Here is a 19,131-nt window from a genome sequence, read left to right as displayed (position 1 = left end):
TTCAGAATAGGGAGAATCGGACTGTTACAGATATTATAGGGGACTTCTTCCACTACCCCCACTGCGATCAAGTCTTGCACAATCTGTATGAGAGCTTCCTCGCCCTCCTGGGAAATACGATACTGGGGGAGGCGTGGTAGTACCGCCCCCTCCTGGACACTAATGTGGACCGGAGGAATCACCATTTGTCCCACATCCGTGTCCGACGTTGCCCATAAAGTTTGGGGGAGGGTAGCCAACAACGCATCCTCTGAGATCGGACACATCCGCCCAGATCGGGGGTAGTTGTCATTTAAAATCACCCTCACACCCTCAGGGGAACAGCGAATTGTAGCCCTAAAATGCTTTAACATATCAAGGCCCATAATGTTATCCGGTGTGTACGGAGCAAGCAGAAACGGACAAGGCGCAGAAAAACAATCAACTTTAAATGCAAGGGGCTGTGAAAGAGGGCTTCGGGAAAGTGTACCGTCAAACCCTACCGATGTAACTATTGAGCCGGATGGGGGAGCCCCCGGAACCAAGTACCTAGACAATGCACTACGTGTCGCTCCTGTATCCACTAGGAACTGATCAGTAGAACCTAAAACCTCAGCCGATACATAAGGACCCGTCTGATCGACCGGCACCTCAACTGATTCGGACCCCCATCCTACGCATTCCTATGCATGCTGAGAATCGTGATATCCCAATCGATCGCTGTCCGATACATGATACTGGTGCTGGCGATCGAAAACATTGGAGCTATCTCGGTGCTGTCCGGCAGTATCGAAACGGGCATTATCGTTGGAATTCCCTCTAAAGTTCGAGAAGCCCCCTCTACCTCTCTGGCCACCCGGAGTGTGCCCCTGCCGCGAAGCGCGCAACGCTGGGCACTCCCTGGCCCAATGGCCCAACTGCTTACAGTACGCACATTGGTTCTTATTCAAATCAGGTCGGCCCGAAGGGGGACCATAAAATCCGCTCCTTCCCCTATTGTTATTACCCCGGCGGGGCGGGCCATATACTTGTGCTAACATAACTTTCGTTTTGAGATCTTTCGACTTCTTCTCCTCCTGGCCCTTCGCCTCGTGCTCCTGACGCTCATAATACTGGGCGATGGTCAGAAGGGCCGTCGGTGTCGCGGAGGACCAAGAACTCTCACTCGCTTTTAACCGGGCCGCAACTGCCGGCAGCAGATTAGCCACATATTTGTCCGCAAAAAGGTGGCGGCCTGTGTCGTTGGTGAGCGACTGGCCACTAAAATCATGGAACGTTTCTTCAAAGCGCGTGAAAAAATCTGCCACTGACTCATCAACTTTCTGCTTACATGCCGCCAACATATTCCAGTCAATCTTCTTGGGGGGGATTATTGTTTTTAATTTAGCCACGATAGCAGCAGGGAGATCTAGAATATTCCGGGGAGGTTTCTGTGCGGGCTTCCGCTCCCTATCCTCATCCTCAAGGTCAGACCACCGGGCCTTAAAAGCAACTATATCATCCACCTTTCGGACAGATCGCCACGTGTCCGGTGGTAGAATAAGGCCAAAGAACAGATCTATATCCGCTAAGGTCATAATGCAAGAATTCAAGGCCCCCTCGACTTCTTCATAGAAGGCCGCTGGATTCTTGCGGGGGTCAGGCAATGCATTCTTTAACGCCATAACATCGGCTCTATGCCATGGAGTATAAACCCAATTATACACGAAATATCCCTTAGCATCGACGGAGTTGATGTCGGAGCTAGTCCCCGCTCCCTTAGGAGGAACATACAAAGGCGCCGCCTCTCGCATTGGTTTAGCATGCACTATGTCATCCTTATCTGACTGGGAGGCGGATGGGTGGCCCTCTGCTGCAACCGAATCCGACTGCTTCTCCGTTTCCGCTCGTTGGCGTGCTTTCTCTCGAAGGGCCAGTACCTCGTCCCGCAAGGCGAACAGCCGCCGAGCCGCCTCAGGAGCCTTAGAGGGAGAAAAAGCACCGTTACGTATTGCTCTGGCATCCGAAGACACTTCGTCAGGCTCAAAAACATGAGAATATTTTCGGAAAGCATTAATCACTTCATCCGCGAAATGACCCAGAAAATACACTTTATCTCTCTCCTGCCATGGCCCCCAAATTTGAAATAAGTCCTCCTGGGATACCTTGCCTTTCAGCGCACGGAAGGAAATTTGCCGAAGCTCAGCCATTTGCTCGGCTGGTAACATGGACCGCGTGTCTACCTTACCCGAAGCCGGGTCAGAATCTTGCGTCCGCGGAGCACATGCGCCAACATAAGGGGGTGGAGAGCGATCTAGTAAATAAAAATCGTCATCAGGATTATTAAGGACAGGATAAAGTGGCTGGCGAACAACATATTGACCCGAAACTTGCAGCCTACGCTCTTTCTCTTGTCTATCCGTCTGTTCTTTGTCCTCCCGACGCTTTGCTTCTTGTGCTCGCACATGATCATTCTTTCGTTGCTCTTTATCAAACAGCGCTTTCTCACGTTTCTCTCGCTCACGCACTTCCTTCACCCATAACCGCACACACTCAAACATATCCTGACGAGCACGTCGCTTACACATACACTGTTCCACATACTCAATCTTACGCATATCAAACGATCCATACAAAGGCCATCGCAACTCAGGATCCTTCTTGGTATATTTCCTCCACAATGTGCTGTACATTATGGAAGAAAGACCATGCTTCACGTACATATCCCTATTAGGAGTCCCCTCTGGGGGAGCTGGAGCAGATTCCTCGAGGTTCAACCGGTTACCCAGACAGCAGCACCACTTACGGAGTGCGCTAAAAGCAGGCATGTTAGGAATAATGCAAAATATGCAGTATTATCAAGAAAAATGGCACTTAATCGTTGCGCCGTTCCAAGTTTACACAGCTCCGGAGAAATTTCTCCACATTACCTGCCTATATGTGTTGCAACGCATATATGTTCACAAAGACAAATTCAAAATATGACTAGTCACCATCAATCAAACTCAAATAGCCAGATCAGGCTTCAAAACTCGGAGCAAGTACCGTACAACGGTTCTTACCAATCAAGAGTCCAGGTTCCAACTGCCAAGCTCCACAATCGCCCAAACGGCTCTCACGGCAGGACCGACAGAAGAGGTCTCAGTCGATGACCGGCGCCACCCAGATGGTCAGCTCGGAAGGGAAGGAAGAAAAACCTCGGGATGCCAAGGCTAAGACGCCGCTGGCAGTGATCACGTCCCCGGCCAAACTCCTCACCTTCGTCGCGACCAGTCCTTCGAGCATCCGAGTCGCCGATGAGCCCCACGTGACGGGCGCCAATTGATGAATACAAGCCCCAGCTAGGCCCGCAAGAGACAAGGGTTCGCTCTTCTGTAACGAAATCTATAAGGAAGTTGGCACGGAAACTGCAAAGTACAAAAACAATGTTTATTAACCCTTAAGGGTGGTCCTACAATCCACACAACACTCTTCAGTATTGCAAGGAGTAGCACACAGAACTTGCGTACACAGTCCCCTTTTATACACAACAGAGGGGCTCATGAGTGGGTGGATAGTACATGAAGTCGAAGAACATTACCATTTAGGGTCATTCTCGATTCTAAATCAATACATGGGCGGAGCTAACACACTCCCTGAGCCCGCGAAAACACATGGTCAAGCAAAGCTAATTATAACAGATGTGGTCAAGTCTGGGCATGCGCCAGATGGACAAGAGGGAGCTATTTATAACTGTTGCTAGGCAGATTACAAGAGCAACTAACACAGAGGTCGGACTCTCCTCGTGGTGAACACGTGGCAGCATGTCAATACAAAATGGAGTCCGGACTTCGGCCAACATATGAGGAAAACACGATAAAAGGGAAACACTAATGTTTTCAGTAAATGCTTAATCACATTCTGCCTTAATTTACGACAACGTAAAGTCACGATACGAGGCTTTTCATGGCCTTATAAATATGTGCCCCTTTCGCACAGAAAAATGCTTGAAAGGGGCGTTCCATGGGTGTTGCTGGAGGGGGTGCCAGCAACATCCAAGTCTTTTTAACACTGCCCCAGATTTATGAGAAATTGTAAGTCTGAGGCAGTGCCAAAAACCTACGTCTCCCCAGGGGAGGAGAAAGGAAGGCACAACGATGAGAAATATCTTTATTTCTCCTTGTGTTTCCTCTTTCTATGTGTAATGTATTCTGCAGCACGCATAAAAAAAGAGGAAAATACAACGCAGTCACCCTAGCACCATAGTGCAAAGCCTCCTGCATTGGCGCACGGCAGCCCATTGTGCGCTGGCACAGGGGAAAAGGACAGGAATGAGCTGTATCAAATAGATACTGCACATTCCTGCCCTTTTCTTTTGAAGTAGGGCAGCGCACCAGCAAGGCCTGCTGCGCTGTGCCACGGCAAAAAACCCATAAATGAGGCCCTCAGCGTTTTGAAAGTTTCTAGTTGTCAAGTTTTTTGTTTGCTTATGTGTGACACTATCAAATACTTTGTACACGAGTACTGGTCTGAAATTCAAGGAAGTGTGATATATTTTGGAATAAATTTGGCTTCTGAGAGAAAATACTGCTACGCTTACAGCAACCAATTAAACAACACCAAATAACTTATTGTCCAGTCAGTGCTTTCACTTACAAAAAATAAAAGTACTTATTTATGCATTCAATTCTATAAATTTGTTTATAAATATATACATAGTAGCAGGTGGAAATACCTATGGTGATACCCTCCTAACAGCTCACACCCATAGAAAGCCCTGAGCCCAAATACCATGAGACAACACACATATGCTATGCACAATAGAATGGGGTATGGTTATCAAAAGACAACTCTACTGGCTTAGCCAGCATATCACCAGATTAATAAAGGCAGAAATATGTCATGATAAACCAATGTAACACAATTTAAAACATTAAGGGTGGTATACTCTTACAGTGACATTCAAGAATACCTGTAATGTGTATGGGGAGAGTTGTGTTTTGCTCCTTGCTTCAGCCACCAGAAGTGGTTCCCTCTGGCCTTCTGGCCTCTAACGTTTACTATTCTTGGGGAGCCTGATTTACTCCTCAAAAAGGATCTATTTGCTGCCTGGGTGCTTGACCTTACTCCTGGGGCCTTTATCAGCAGCACCCTTAGTGCCCAAGGCATAGTGCTCTCCCTGCCAGGGCGCTAAGATTTCTAAGGGCCCCATTTCCAGGGTCCCCTGAGCAGGTCCATTCGGTGTAGGGGGTACAGCAGCACTAGCCCTGAAGATAAAAAGTCCCAGTGCCTGTATACAAATGGAAATCAGAAGTCCTTGAGTCCATCTTTGGAGTGGGGTCAGGTGTCTTCTCTCCTCCAACTGGGCATTCCTCCGGAATTATTTCCCCCAGGTCCATACTGTTTTCAAAGGTCTGTTCCTAAAACGTGATGGATGGAATGCTTGAATTAAACTCAGACACTCATAACTACTTGGGACGGCTTCCTAGTCCATTGTTATTTTGCACACCATGCCACTTCAGTTTCGTTCCTGCCATAGGGAAATCACTGTTGACCCTGCTCCGGTTGGAATGGTCCAGCACAAATTGCCAGGTCAGGTTCTCCTTGAACTGGAATCCAAACCACTCACAACCAGTTTTTCACTTATTCCTTTCATCACTTTTGTGCATACTTCAGTGTGTCTACCTAAGTAGGACTGGTATGCCCAGACGTGGGCCTGTGTACACTGTGCCACTGGAACCAAGCTGTACCTGCCTGATGAGCCCTATTAAGGGCGAAAGTGGTCTTGGGTTGTTCATGACCTAATTTATCGACTGTTTTGGCTAGAGCATTGTCAACTATCAATTTATGTTTCCTCTTAGAGCCTCACTAACTTCAAGTTGTTTTCACACATGTTGGTAGCAAGTTCACTCTGCCAAGAAACTTAAGGCACACCTCTTCAATGAGGAGCAATCAGGCAGAAACATATCTTGGTTCACATGCGTTCCCCAGCAGATGATATCTGTTCTTCCAATCATGGCTGGACTGCTTCTATTGGGGCAGTGTCTGGAACGATTTACATGCATGGTCACCTATGCAAGGGTGTAGGTGAGATAGAGATGATGCAAGCAAAAGGGCTAAGAAAGGGAAATGAATTTCTAGTGGTAGAGGTGTTGGCTCAGACATTTTCATAAAACAATTTGTGTTTGGGTCAGTGATGAAACACAAACATGAATATAACAATTAAGCACTTGTGTAGCGCCAATGATTCTTCCTGGAGTAAGTATGTCTTTACAAATATCTTGCAAGAAGTCATCATTATCCAGTTCCTCTTGAGATGTTAGGAGACTCAGTGTACAGCCTGCCCCTTGAAAGGGACTCATGAGGGCGAGGGACGCCTTCAGTGCATGCGTATCATGTCCATGCAGATGAGATACGCCTGCATCTGTGACTTCTCAACATAAAGGACACAGTGATGTTCATGGTCAGGAGGCTTTCAGAGAAGAGTAGTGGGACTGCCCTCTCCCACTTATATGCTCGGCTTCAACAGACATTGTAGCTGAGTGGGACTATGATCATTTTCAAATGTGTGCAGGTGTCGGTCCGTGGGTCCTTCCTGACCCATGTTCCAGCCAAATCTAGCTCCTTGCTATTACCCTGGTGGGGGAGTATTTGGTGCTATGGAGAAGTAGCGCCTCTCAAAACCGATGTTTGGCTTCTGCAGATTGCTCCTTTCATCCCTTTCAGCCAGAGCTGCAAAATGCCCTCTATTACCAGTGAAAACCGATGCAATTTAAGCACAAATTACAAAGTATATTGTATTGCAGTGACATTTGTCTGGTGCTTTCCTATAACTGACAAGGTAGAGAGATGAAAATTGCAGCGTAGGCGAACAACAGTGCAATATCCATAGGGAAAAGTAGGTTCAAAGGTGCAATCAAAGGAAGGGGATTTGTCTGCTTCTTATTAACCCCCATTAGTTTGTTCATTCTATTAAGCCTTCTGACTCTAAAAGTAGTTCATGTTTTCCTGTCTCTTTACTTTTTTTTATCTTGATTGTTATTTTGCATTCGTGTAGCACACAATCTGCCATTAGTAAAGCAAGGTAGTGAATTTCCATGTCTGGGGGTGATACATATACTGCCTTCTGCTGTACCTTTTATAACATACCTTAAAAGTTGATTAGGAAAATGAGAATTGGACGAGTTTATTAAATACCGAAATGCTGTTCAGACACCCCAGTCAGATAAAAAAGTGCTGCTTTATGTATTTTCAATATGTGGAGCAATTTGACTTTCCTGATGAGCTTACACAGAAGGCACATTATGTTTACTGCCTTCACTGAGGATGTGGAAAGGCTTTTAATTTGCTAATATGCATGTGCTGGAATGATTTTATTGTCAGACGCTGTAGAACTGGCAGTGCTGTTTCTTTTCTTCTGTTTTTTAATAGCTGATGAAAATGAAATTATTGCCACTGCATAATGGTAGCAGAACATAGAGAAAAACAATATGTGCATGTTTTATTCCAGGAGAGCACTTTTCTAATTTTTCCACAAACCTCCTGCATTTTCTTTCGCAAAAGTATATGTTCTTAATGAGGCCACATTCAATTGTCAGCTAGATCCATTTACCGTCCGTATGTCGATGCAGGTCACAACTTTTTTTTTGCTCCTGTCTTTTGAATAATTTCTCCTTTACCCTTTTTCTAATTTTGTTTCTGAATGTGAGTCCAATAGCTCCAGCGGCAAAGAAAATTGTACATGCCCAATATTACTGCACAAATAAAAAAAGTAAACATATTTTTATTGAAGAGAAAGATGCCCTAGCACAAACATCTTGAGATACATCTAAAGACACCGCAGTATTGGATAAAATCTAACACTGAGTACACTGAATGATCATTGATGAAAGAGCATCAGACCTCAGTGTAAATGATTCATCTTCTCCTTCGAAAAAAATGACAGAAAGTAAAACCATTTTTTAGTTGGTATTTGCTCTAGTAAAAGGTATCACATCTTTTTGATTTTTTTTTTTAGAGTTTTATATAGCGGGAACTAGACCCGAGACATCGGGTATTAGAGCGCTTTACATAGCACGAGTTTCGTTACAGAAGGACACATTCATTTTTGTTAGGCATGGGGAGATTACGTGATTTGCCCAGAATCACAGGATGTTGAGCGTTGTTGCCAAGACTCGAACGCAGTTCCCCATATTCAAGGTCGACCGCTCTAGCCGTAGAGCTACATCCTCTTCCCCACCTCGTTGCACAAAGTTATGGACCTATGTTTTCACCAGTGGTGGGTTGGCTGAGGTAATCACCCCATACCTCTGTGACTCGTAATCAGCACTTTGTGGTCCTTCCAAGGAGTCCAAGCAGGGGCACAACTAGACCCAAACTTTGGGAGTGGGGTGTTAAGGTTTTGAATGGTGAGGGCGGAGCCATCATCAAAAACACAACCCAATTATTCCTAAAGGCTCCCTTCACTGTTAAAAGATGGACTTTAATACTCATTGGGCGAGCATGTTCCAGTTTCAAAGATACATTGGAAAATGATGTCTTCTGAAACACACAGGTCGCAGTTGAATGGATATTAAAACATCTATCCCAAGGTATCTGTCATAAATTCCTGTTCACACCGAATAAACTTTATGACCAGTGGTGCAGGTAAGGCACATTATTTTCGTTTACTTTCGTTTTTCCTTCCTTTGCCCTATACCATCTCACTAGAGCCATTTTACTCACTTTTCCCACAACCTTCCCCTGCCAGCTTTTCCTTTCCTCATTCTACATGAAACTCCATTCAACTTTCCCGTGACCTTCTCCCACATCACTTCGCTTCCTAAAGTTACTGCTTTCTTATCCTACATTCTTTCTTCACAAAAACCCCCAAGACATTGGATACCTGCAGCTCTGGGACATTTGCAATTTATTTATTCAAAATTTCCTGGAGCAGCAAATCTTTCGGGTGGACTCCAGGTGTGTACTGCATCTATAATACCCCACAAAGTGAGTTATTTGGCCAAACTAACTGGAGGAGGTGAATCTGTCCAGATTGTCTCAATGCCGGCCAGCAGCACTTAGCTCAGAGCTGCATATCTGTCTTGATGATGCTCAGGAATCATGACGCCTCCTACCAGCTGTCAGTTCAGAGATGCATTGCTCTATGGCTGGGGGCCTGGGGGGGGGGTGTGGGGGGGGCTAACGACCCACAAAGTCCTTGCTAGCAGTCTGCTCAGGGCTGCATGGGCCTGTGACTGGGGGCTTAGAGCCAATGGTGCTTCCTGCCAGAAATCTACTCAGAACTGCATTGCTCTCTGGCTGGGTACTCAGGGCCTAGTGTGAACACTGGAAACATCCATTTCAGAGCTACATTGCTGTATGGCTGGGCACACAGAGCAAAGGATGCCAAATGAATGCAACACCAAACGGGTTAAAATGGCTTGTGTTTCAGTACTTTGGATAGATTTTCATTTTATATGTTCACATAGACATGACGTGCATATTCGTATGATCTTATATGTTTATGATATTACAGAATGATTTAAATTTGTATGATATTTGTAGAAGTCACATTCACTCTTGAACTTGTCTCTTAGTGCTACTGACAGATGAAGGATGTTAATTGTTGTCCAACTGAATTATTTCAATGTATTGATCTCGGAAGGATGAAAGCCTTAGTGGACGTTTCAGTGTTACATGTGACATATGGTATCAAACACCAATTCCTAGAGTGGATGCATTAACTCGCTGAGCCACCAGAGCTAGCTGTTGTGGCTTCGATGTATTTTAAACTTCAGCTCTATTGAGTTTTATGTAAATAACATTGATATTATTGCTTTCGTTTTCCAACACTATAGAGTACAAACAGTCTGTTGTGAACTCACTCATAGCTTTTTTAGAAATGTTCTTTTAGAAAGATGGAGGGCTAAGATGTACATGCTGGGATTCTTCAGACCCACACTCTGTAGATTACACATAGCTCACTATACTATCTTGCGAAATACACACTTGGGCCAGATTTATTAACACTCTGCGCTGGGGCAAAGTCATCATAAGTGACACAAACTAGTAAAAATGTTGATTTGTTATTTACTTTCCAGCCTGAATCTTGTAAGCCATGGAAAGTTGCATAAAGGTAACAAAAAGTAGTGTTTTCTTGCTGATTTGCATTACTTCGCATCATGGAGGCGTCCTATGTTTGGTACAGGATTGTTCCCATGTTACCACTCATGTTTTTCGATGGAAGGCCTGTGTACTAAAATTGGCAAACACAAAGAAATGATGGAAGGAGCGCTGAATCTTTTCAGAAACCCACTCCCAGTCACAGATCTGGGTTGAATCCATCATCGTTCTTTAGCTCACTTCGCCACCCTAGTTCAAACCCAGCCATATACAAATCAGTTTTGACCCTGTTCCTCATGGGAACAGTTCAGTCCGCACTGCCAAGCCTGGTCTTCCCTGGACCGGAAACAAGCATCCTGGAACCAGTTTCGGGGTAACACCCCTCATCAACCAGGCTAGCTTGAATCCAGAGGCAAATTGAGTTAGAGACCGACTTCTGGGCATACCCTGCCAACTTAGGGTGAACAAACCAAACACAAGGAGATGATGGACGAAGCGCTGAAACTTTTCAGACACCCACCCCTAGTCACAGATCTGGGTTGAATCTATCATCATTCTTTAGCTCACTTCGCCACCCCATTTCAGACCCAGCCATATGCAAATCAGTCTTGATCCTGTTCCTCATGGGAACAATCCAGCCCGAACTGCCAACCGACGTCTTGTCTGGACCTGAAACAAGCCTTCTGGGACCGGTTTTGGGGTAACAGGCCTCATCAGCCAGGCTAGCTTGAATCCAGTGGCAAAGTGAGCAAGCGACCCACGTCTGGGCATACCCTGCCAACTTAGGGCGAACAAACCAAACACAAGGAGATGATGGACGAAATGCTGAAACTTTTCAGACACCCACCCCCTGCCACACATCTGGGTTAAATCCATCATCGTTCTTTAGCTCACTTCATCTCCCCAGTTCAGACCCAGCCATATGCAAATCAGTCTTCACCTTGTTCCTCGTGGGAACAGTCCAGCCCGAAATGCCAAGCCAGGTCTTCCTTGCTCACTTTGCCACTGGATTTAAGCTAGCCTGGCTGAAGAGGGATGTTACCCTGAAACAGGTCCCAGGAGGATTGTTTCTGGTCCAGGGAAGACTTGGCTTGGCAGTTCGGCCTGGACTGTTCCAATGAGGGACAGGGTCAAGACTGATTTGCAAATGGCTGGGTCTGAACTGGGGTGGCGAAGTGAGCTAAAGAACGATGATGGGTTCAACCCAGATCTGTGACTGGGGGTGAGTGTCTGAAAAGTTTCAGCACTCCATCCATCATCTCCTTCTGTTTGCTTTGTTCACCATAAGTTGGCAGGGTATGCCCAGACGTGGGTCCCTTGCTCACTTTGCCACTGGATTCAAACTAGCCTGGCTGATGAGGGGTGCTACCCCAAAACCGGTCCCAAGGATGCTTATTTCTTTTCCAGTGAAAACTTGGCTTGACAGTTTGGGCTGGAGTGTTCCCATGAGTGACAGAGTGAAGACTGATTTGCATATGGCTGGGTCTGAACTGGGGTGGTGAAGTGAGCTAAAGAATGATGATTGACTCAACCCAGATCTGTGACTGGGGGTGAGTGTCTGTAAAGTCCACCATCTCCTTGTGTTTACTAAAATTGGTAGACAAAGTTTTGTGGCAAAAGTTTTTCCTCCTTGACTCAGGTGCAAAGTAGGAATTTTATGTTTTATTTTCTCCAAACTTTGCATGTCTACTGCATTGCACTATTATATCAAACAACAATGTCTCAATGTGGGTTTCATTGTAAGGAACACATATGGAAAACAAAAATAAATATAAAATTTGTTTAAGGAGTAAATCAACGTGGGGAGAGACACAGGGAGACAGAAATGGGTTGAAGTATTTGTATTTGGAATGCTTAAAACATGTTGGACATATTAAACATCATATGTACAAGTCACATGGATAAGAAGCACTGCGTAAAATTACTGGAAATGTAACCAATAAAATACTATGCACAAGTGCTCGTGAGAGTTGTGACGGCGCAAGTGACAAATAAAGTGATATATACAGCGGTGAAACAGGGCGCAATAGGGAATACAGTGGTACAATAAGTCTTGTAAAATTAGGGCATCCGAACAATCAATGCTGAAAAATTACGAAGAACAATAAATCGTATGCCCGTGACATGAGGGCGCCAAAAATAACGCTGTTGGAGTCAAAAAATCACAAAACCGGTCCCAAGGATCTTTTCCAGTGAAAACTTGGCTTGGCAGTTTGGGCTGGAGTGTTCCCATGAGTGACAGAGTGAAGACTGATTTGCATATGGCTGGGTCTGAACTGGGGTGGCGAAGTGAGCTAAAGAATGATGATTGATTCAACCCAGATCTGTGACTGGGGGTGAGTGTCTGTAAAGTCCATCATCTCCTTGTGTTTACTAAAATTGGTAGACAAAGCTTTGTGGCAAAAGTTTTTCCTCCTTGACTCAGGTGCAAAGTAGGAATTTGATGTTTTATTTTCTCCAAACTTTGCATGTCTACTGCATTGCACAGCACACATCCTATGTGGTGAACATTTAAAAGTTATTCTAAGCAGAATGATGAGTGAAAACACTATCAATGAGAGCCTACACACACCTTTCTGTGCACTGCAATGCAAAGGTGTGTGCATGATGCACAGCAGTCCAACTGTGTGCTAGCGCAGGAGAAGAGAGAAGCAGCTCTATATCTGTGTAGATATGGCTTATGCTGCTTTCTTCCTTTCATGCAATGAAGTACAGCATCTTTGGTTGCTGCAATGCATTGGGTGCGATAATAGTAAGTTTGCCCCACAGATATCATCGGCATGAAAATGACAGAATAAACATGATGCCAAATTGCAATATTTCAATGCTCATATTATGAACTGCTCCAAGGCACTAAGAAAGTAAATGAAAGCCCTACCAACATTTTTGTTCTACTTTCATAGATTTTTGTTTCTATTTTGAAAGGCAAAATCATTCTGAGATTGCTAGTCTTATACGTGTCTTGCACTGGTAGTTACATTGTGACAGAGTGAATATCTCTGGTTCTTGTTGTCTTCGTGTGCAGGGCACCCCTGATCCCCATTTGACCTGTCCCCTGCTGTTGGATGGTTACCTTGCAAGGACATAGATCAAGCTAAGAGAGCTGGGCTACGGTGACATATTAAACTCAACCTCATCAAACTCTTAATGGCTTTCAGAGGGCCAGTGGAATATTTAAAATGAGGCTAAACTCCAGGCTAGCAGTCCCATCCCAGGGGAGGCTAAAGCCGTCTTAGCCAAGTGGTCGTTGTGCCCCTAGATACAAGTTTTGTTATGTTATGTTATGTTAGCCCGATTTGTGAAGCCCACAGCTACTCAGCAGAGTGTCCCAGCACTAAGGCTAGGAGAAACAGACCAGAGTACCTAGGTTGACTGCATAAAAAGCCAGGTCTTCAGTTTCCTCTTGAAGGCAGCGAGATTGCTGACCATGCAGAGGTCTTTTGGGAGTTTATTCCAGGTGAGCGGCCCAATGTAAGAGAAAGATCTCCTGCCTACTCTGAGTCGGTTGATCCAGGGCACACTTGTCAGGCGAGCAGAGGAGGAACACAGAGTACGCACTGGGATGTATTTGTTAATCCTCTCTCTGACATATATCGCACCTACGTCGTTCAAGGCCTTGTGTATTAAAACCATGACCTTAAAAACAATCCTCTTTTTTAAGGTATTTTGAATCAAGTGATCAAAACACCTTGAAAAAAACAGAATTGATAAGTATTCTTAAAAAGTAGTGACTCAAGAGGGACACTGCTTTGATGTGGGAAGTCTTCCTTATACAGCTGTGCTTCACTTTTATGTGGGGCTTGTTTTTTAATCCTGCTCCAGCCCTGTGTCTTATAAATTGGTGCCCAAATGCAATTGTTACACACCACCGTACTTCCAGCTAGTAGTTAAGCTTTGTGCAGTTTCCTTCGCAATTCACTATCTGATCCTTCATGAAAATATAACGTAAGGAAGAATACCCCAGGTCAATTTAATCTCTCACCCTGCCTACTTAGATGGCCTTTTGATTTTTGATTTTATTATTCAGGATGCAGGGAGCATGTATGTAATAACAGCCATGTCATGGTCAGCCAATCACAACAATCAAGTCTATGGACCCAAGTCTGGTTTTGCAAACCCACAATGGACATCCAGACGCAGCCTGGGTCGTCTGCAGGTGTCCAACCAAAGCTCCGCAGGGCCTTTGGATGGAATCAGGCACCCTCCATGACTTTTCTGAATGTGGGTATGTAAAGACTTGTGACAAAAAGTTCCCTCCCCCAATGAGGCATCCTTGATTTTTTAAATCTGGGTCAATTTACAAAGGTGAACCCAGGTTTCAGGACTCTCTGCAGACTAACCACCAAGGTAGCTCTGTCTTTCAACCCTTTCACGCCAAACAATACATTTTGTAACACTAATTAACTACTGAATGAATTTACACCAAACCAAAGAAGCGCGCTTCCCTAAATAAAATTCTAGTTTCACGGCAAGGCTGGTGTAATTTCATCCAAGGTTGTATTTTTGTAGCGGTGAGCAGAGATTCCCATATGAGAGTTACAACAGGAAACAATGAATTTTTTGACCACTCCTTTATCCCCCACTTGATGGATCTGCATGAAGCTTGGCATGCCAAACTGAACCGTAAACATTTTGGGGAAAGTTTTTTTCATATTCGTCAAATGGTGTCAAAGTTATTTCCACAACAAAAGCACACCTTTGCTTTTCAAAGGAAACTCTGACCTAACCATAGCTACAGAGTTGCTAGTGCCATTTTTGTGATATATATTCTGATGATATCATAACTCATTAGACTGAATGGCTTGTAATAGTCACGAAAACTCAGATATTGGACTATACCATATTAACCAAGGTATATTTGATATATTTGATCTATTCTCTGTTTTTTTACAGGAGTTAATTTGAAAAGGGTGTTTTTTTCCAAACAGGGAAATGTTTATTGAAAATAGTATATGAAAAATTGCACTATTATGTTCCATTGTTTGAAGGAAAACAGACAGAAGAAAACTTAATTATGTAGAATACTGCAGAAAACACTCTTTGTGTTATTGAAAATACATTCTGTCTGTATAAGAGAGACATTGTTGAAGGTGTTCTTTTCAAGTTGCAGCTATAAATGAGCACTGCTTTTAATTAGAATGTTTACATTTTGTTAATCTTTTATGAGCAAATAAAAAAAAGTAAAGGACAATGCAGAGGCCAGTGCAATTATCCAAATCTGTGGCCACAGTGTTTACTGCATATTGATGCATTTATTGCACTTGCGACATAATTTGTTGTGCAATTAGCAGATTCCAGCATAAAAATGTGTTTGTAGCTCAAATGATGGCAAGGATTGTGTAGCATCATGCTACATAATTTGCTTTTCTCGTTGCATAATTTAGACAACCATATTGCATGTTGTCGTGTCCGTCCTCATCAGTCTGATTTCTATTATAAAATATATACCAGCTTGGTGTCAGGACATATAGGCCTCATCCTTAAAGTAAACCATCTTCAATAGTTGAAAAGAAAAGTTTTTAGGCAATTTTACGGAAGTGTTTTTAGGTTTCGCCTACGCAGCGTGCATGCGCTACATAGGAGGACCTTTAGCCGTCCTTCTGGTCATTTTCAAGCACACGCTCGTGCTTGTGGCGGCATCCACCTTGCGGGAGCGCGCAGGGGCATGCCACAAGCACAAGTGCAGTGCTTGAAAATGAGCAGACTGCGTGTGCCCGCACAACTCCCGGGCTTGTTTAGGTCATGCCTGGGCAGGCATGCTGTTACTGGGTATGTACTTTAAAAGCACCGCCATGTTTTGAATTGGCTTCTTCTTACTGCCTCAGGTTATTTTCTGAACTTTAAGCGTATTACTTTTTAGATTTTCCTGCCATGAAACCTTGTGGTTGCTTCAGTTTTTGGGGCTTCCACGCAGCTCTTAATCTTTCCATGCCCTAGCCCACACCGCCCCCACCACGGTACATGCGAGTCCCCAACATCCCTTCGAGGTCCGACCACGTTTACAAGATTGATTTGGCTGGGCTGTCCTTCTACTCTGTCACCACCATACACTCCCATTTCACAAGACATTACACCGCACCCATTGAATTTGTGTCCTCTTTTCATTTCATCTGAGACATCCTTTTATGTGAGACCTTCATGTCCCCGTTCTTTCATCGTACCCTGTTTATCAGATGTTCTATTTGTTCACGTATTTCTACTTGTTCATCTTCCAGGCGGTATCCAAATTATGTCTAGTCTCTACTTCCCACCTTCATCCACAATTCTTTCCACCCCCCACCCCTGTTTCTCCTCAGCTCCTTCCTCATCTTCGCGTCCTTCCTCCCTCTAGCTTTCCTCTAGGTAGCCCCTGCTTCACAATACAACTAACGGAAAAGGCACAAAACTGATCGTACCGGAGAGCGCAATTGCAAGATGAAAGTTACCTTTCAGGGAGGGAGGCGGTGTCAAGGGAGCTGAGACACAGGGGAGGTGGCGCAGAAAGCGTCAGGAGTTATACTCGGGTGGATGAGTCATCCAGGATAAAAAGGAGTCCAAACAACGATGAGCCTGGCAAGACATGTATTAAGAAATCAAGAGTGCTTCTCCCACACCTCAAGAAAGCACTTACGTGGTGCAATTTTAAACCAATAGGTATAATAATAAGAAAAAAAACTACAAGTCCCAGAATGCAAAACGCTTATTAATTAACAGGTCAAATGCCTAAATAAAGGTCTCAACACAGATTATTTATTTGGATATTCTGGTCAGCCTTGCACATCTCCTTGCGCTTACTTCAAAGCACTGACCATTACCATGGTCCTTTTGTACTGCAAGCAGGGGTGTGTTACACCCCCCTGATAAATGTATTATTTAATAAATAGTTGGGTGCAGGAATTTTCAGTCGGGCCTAGTAAGGTGCAATTCAGATTTCATCTGGGATGTTTAAATACTCATGAGCACACTCTGGACTCTGTTTTGAAGGTCTTAAAACATGGTTATTTTCAGGTTACAGGGTGACTCAATGGCTGGCAGTGCACAAGCACTAACATGGGTTACTAGGTTACTCAATGGCGGGCACTGCACATGCACTAATATGGGGTACTGGGACTCCTTGGTTGACACTGCAGTGCACTAATATGCGTTACTGTGGGAGTCCATCTTTGGCACAGAACATGCACTATTTTGGGTTGCTGCTAACTCCATGGTTTTCACTGTACTATTTTGGGTTACTGGATGACTCTGTTGTTGGCACTGCACGTGCACTATTTTGGGTTACTGATGACTCCATAGTTGGCACTGCACATGCACTATTTCCGTTTACTGGGTGACCCCATGTCACCAAGGAAGCAGCGCTCCAACTCTGGCTTTTGAATTACAAATCTGTTCTCTCGTTTGCCGTAAGTTCAATTTGATTTACTGAAGTCAACCAGGACTACATCTCCCAGAATGCATTTGTTGTAAGACTAAACCCCAGGAGTGGCACACTGCACTCTTTATGACATTCAGTTGTGTGGTGACTTTAGCAAGCAGTGGAAGAGTAAAGGTAGGACAGGCCTAGGCGTGACCAGATCAGACTGTCTGCCGTCTTTTCACTTAAAGGAGCAGGTCTCTGCTTCATTTGTCCTACACCTTGTCAGGAGTAGTAAGCACTATATAAATGCAATTTAAAGCAGATGTTTAATCAGTGTGACAAACTCACCCTAAACTATGTCAGTAAAGTATGCGGTCACCAGTAGAAATAGACCTGCTGAGGTAATGGGCACTAGGCGAAAAATGAGAGACTAGTTGTATCAAAGGGTTGCATCATGGAATTTGTGCATCACAGGGAGAGTCAACAGCAGGGCCTGCGTTCACGTCACTTTCAGCCTGTCGTTATTTCACAGCATATCATATAGTCTGTCCATTTGAAACTGTTCCGTTTTAAGTTATGCTCTTTTTACTTTTTTCTTTCCCCTAACTTCTTTCTTCCTTCTTGCCATTTCATACTTGCTTTCTTACATCTTTCCTTCTCTTACATTTTTTAATTCTTTTTTCTACCACTTTTCTCTACCTTTTTCCTTATCTCATTCTCGTTCCTTCCTTCTTTCTCTTTCCTTCTTTCTCTTTCCTTCTTCTCTTTCCTTCTTTCATTCCTCCATTCTTTCCCCTTCCCTATTTCTTTCATTTACTCATTTCCTTCACTCTTTCTTACACTTTTCCCTTGCCTTCTGTTTCCATCTCTCATGCTTTGTTTCTCTTTCCTCATTCTTTCTCTTTTGCATCCTTTTTGCACATTCTTTCATTCATTCTTTCTCTATCTTTTTTTCTTTTGTTTTTCTCATTCCTTATTGCTCTGTTTCCTTTTCTTTCTTTCTTGCCTTCTTTCTTTCCTGTCTTCTTTCTTTCTTTCCTGTATTCTTTCGTTCTTTAAGGCAAGAGGTTTGCAGCCAATGCCAGACAGACAGACTTTTTTAGGACTGTGTTAGCCAAAAACGTTTGATTTTACTAAAATTATGAGTAGGAAGTAGTTGCCCACAGGGGTTTCAGCTAGACTTCAACCATTAATCTGTAGCTGCACAATTGCAACTACAACCCTAAGGACTTTGCCTTAGTTAAACAAGAATTAGCATAGCCAATAGGTCTCGCCTTTGGGACGTTATAAGTGTTTAGCCATGCAACAGTTGATGTTGTTGCACCAAGGATAGTGTGCTGGTTAACTAAACACTTATAAGGTCCCACAGGTGAGACCTATTGGCTATGCTTGCTTGTGATGATCATTTTGTGTGGTGATCATTTTGTATGTTATGCGATTGGTTTGTAGTAGATGAGGGTTAGTAGACAGGGATTTTCTCCAGGTCACTTAATCATTTCAGCATTTTTTATTTCACTACAATGTGAAAGATCAGTTTTTTACAGTTTAGTTGCATAACAGGAGCAAAACCATTCAATGTTAAAACAGGGAGCTTGACAGGACTGGTTTGATCTGCTTGGATCTGTACGGATGTCTCAATAGTATTGACACCTGGGTGATTGCAGCTAATTCAGAAAATGTCATCTGAGATAGTATTTGGTCATTTCCACCATAGTTATTTCTCAGTTACCCACTTTATCTTTGGGGTATTGATGAAC

This window comes from Triturus cristatus, chromosome 4_2 (assembly GCF_964204655.1).
Source record: "Triturus cristatus chromosome 4_2, aTriCri1.1, whole genome shotgun sequence".
NCBI lineage: Eukaryota > Metazoa > Chordata > Amphibia > Caudata > Salamandridae > Triturus > Triturus cristatus.
Note: the sequence above shows the minus strand (reverse complement) of the source record.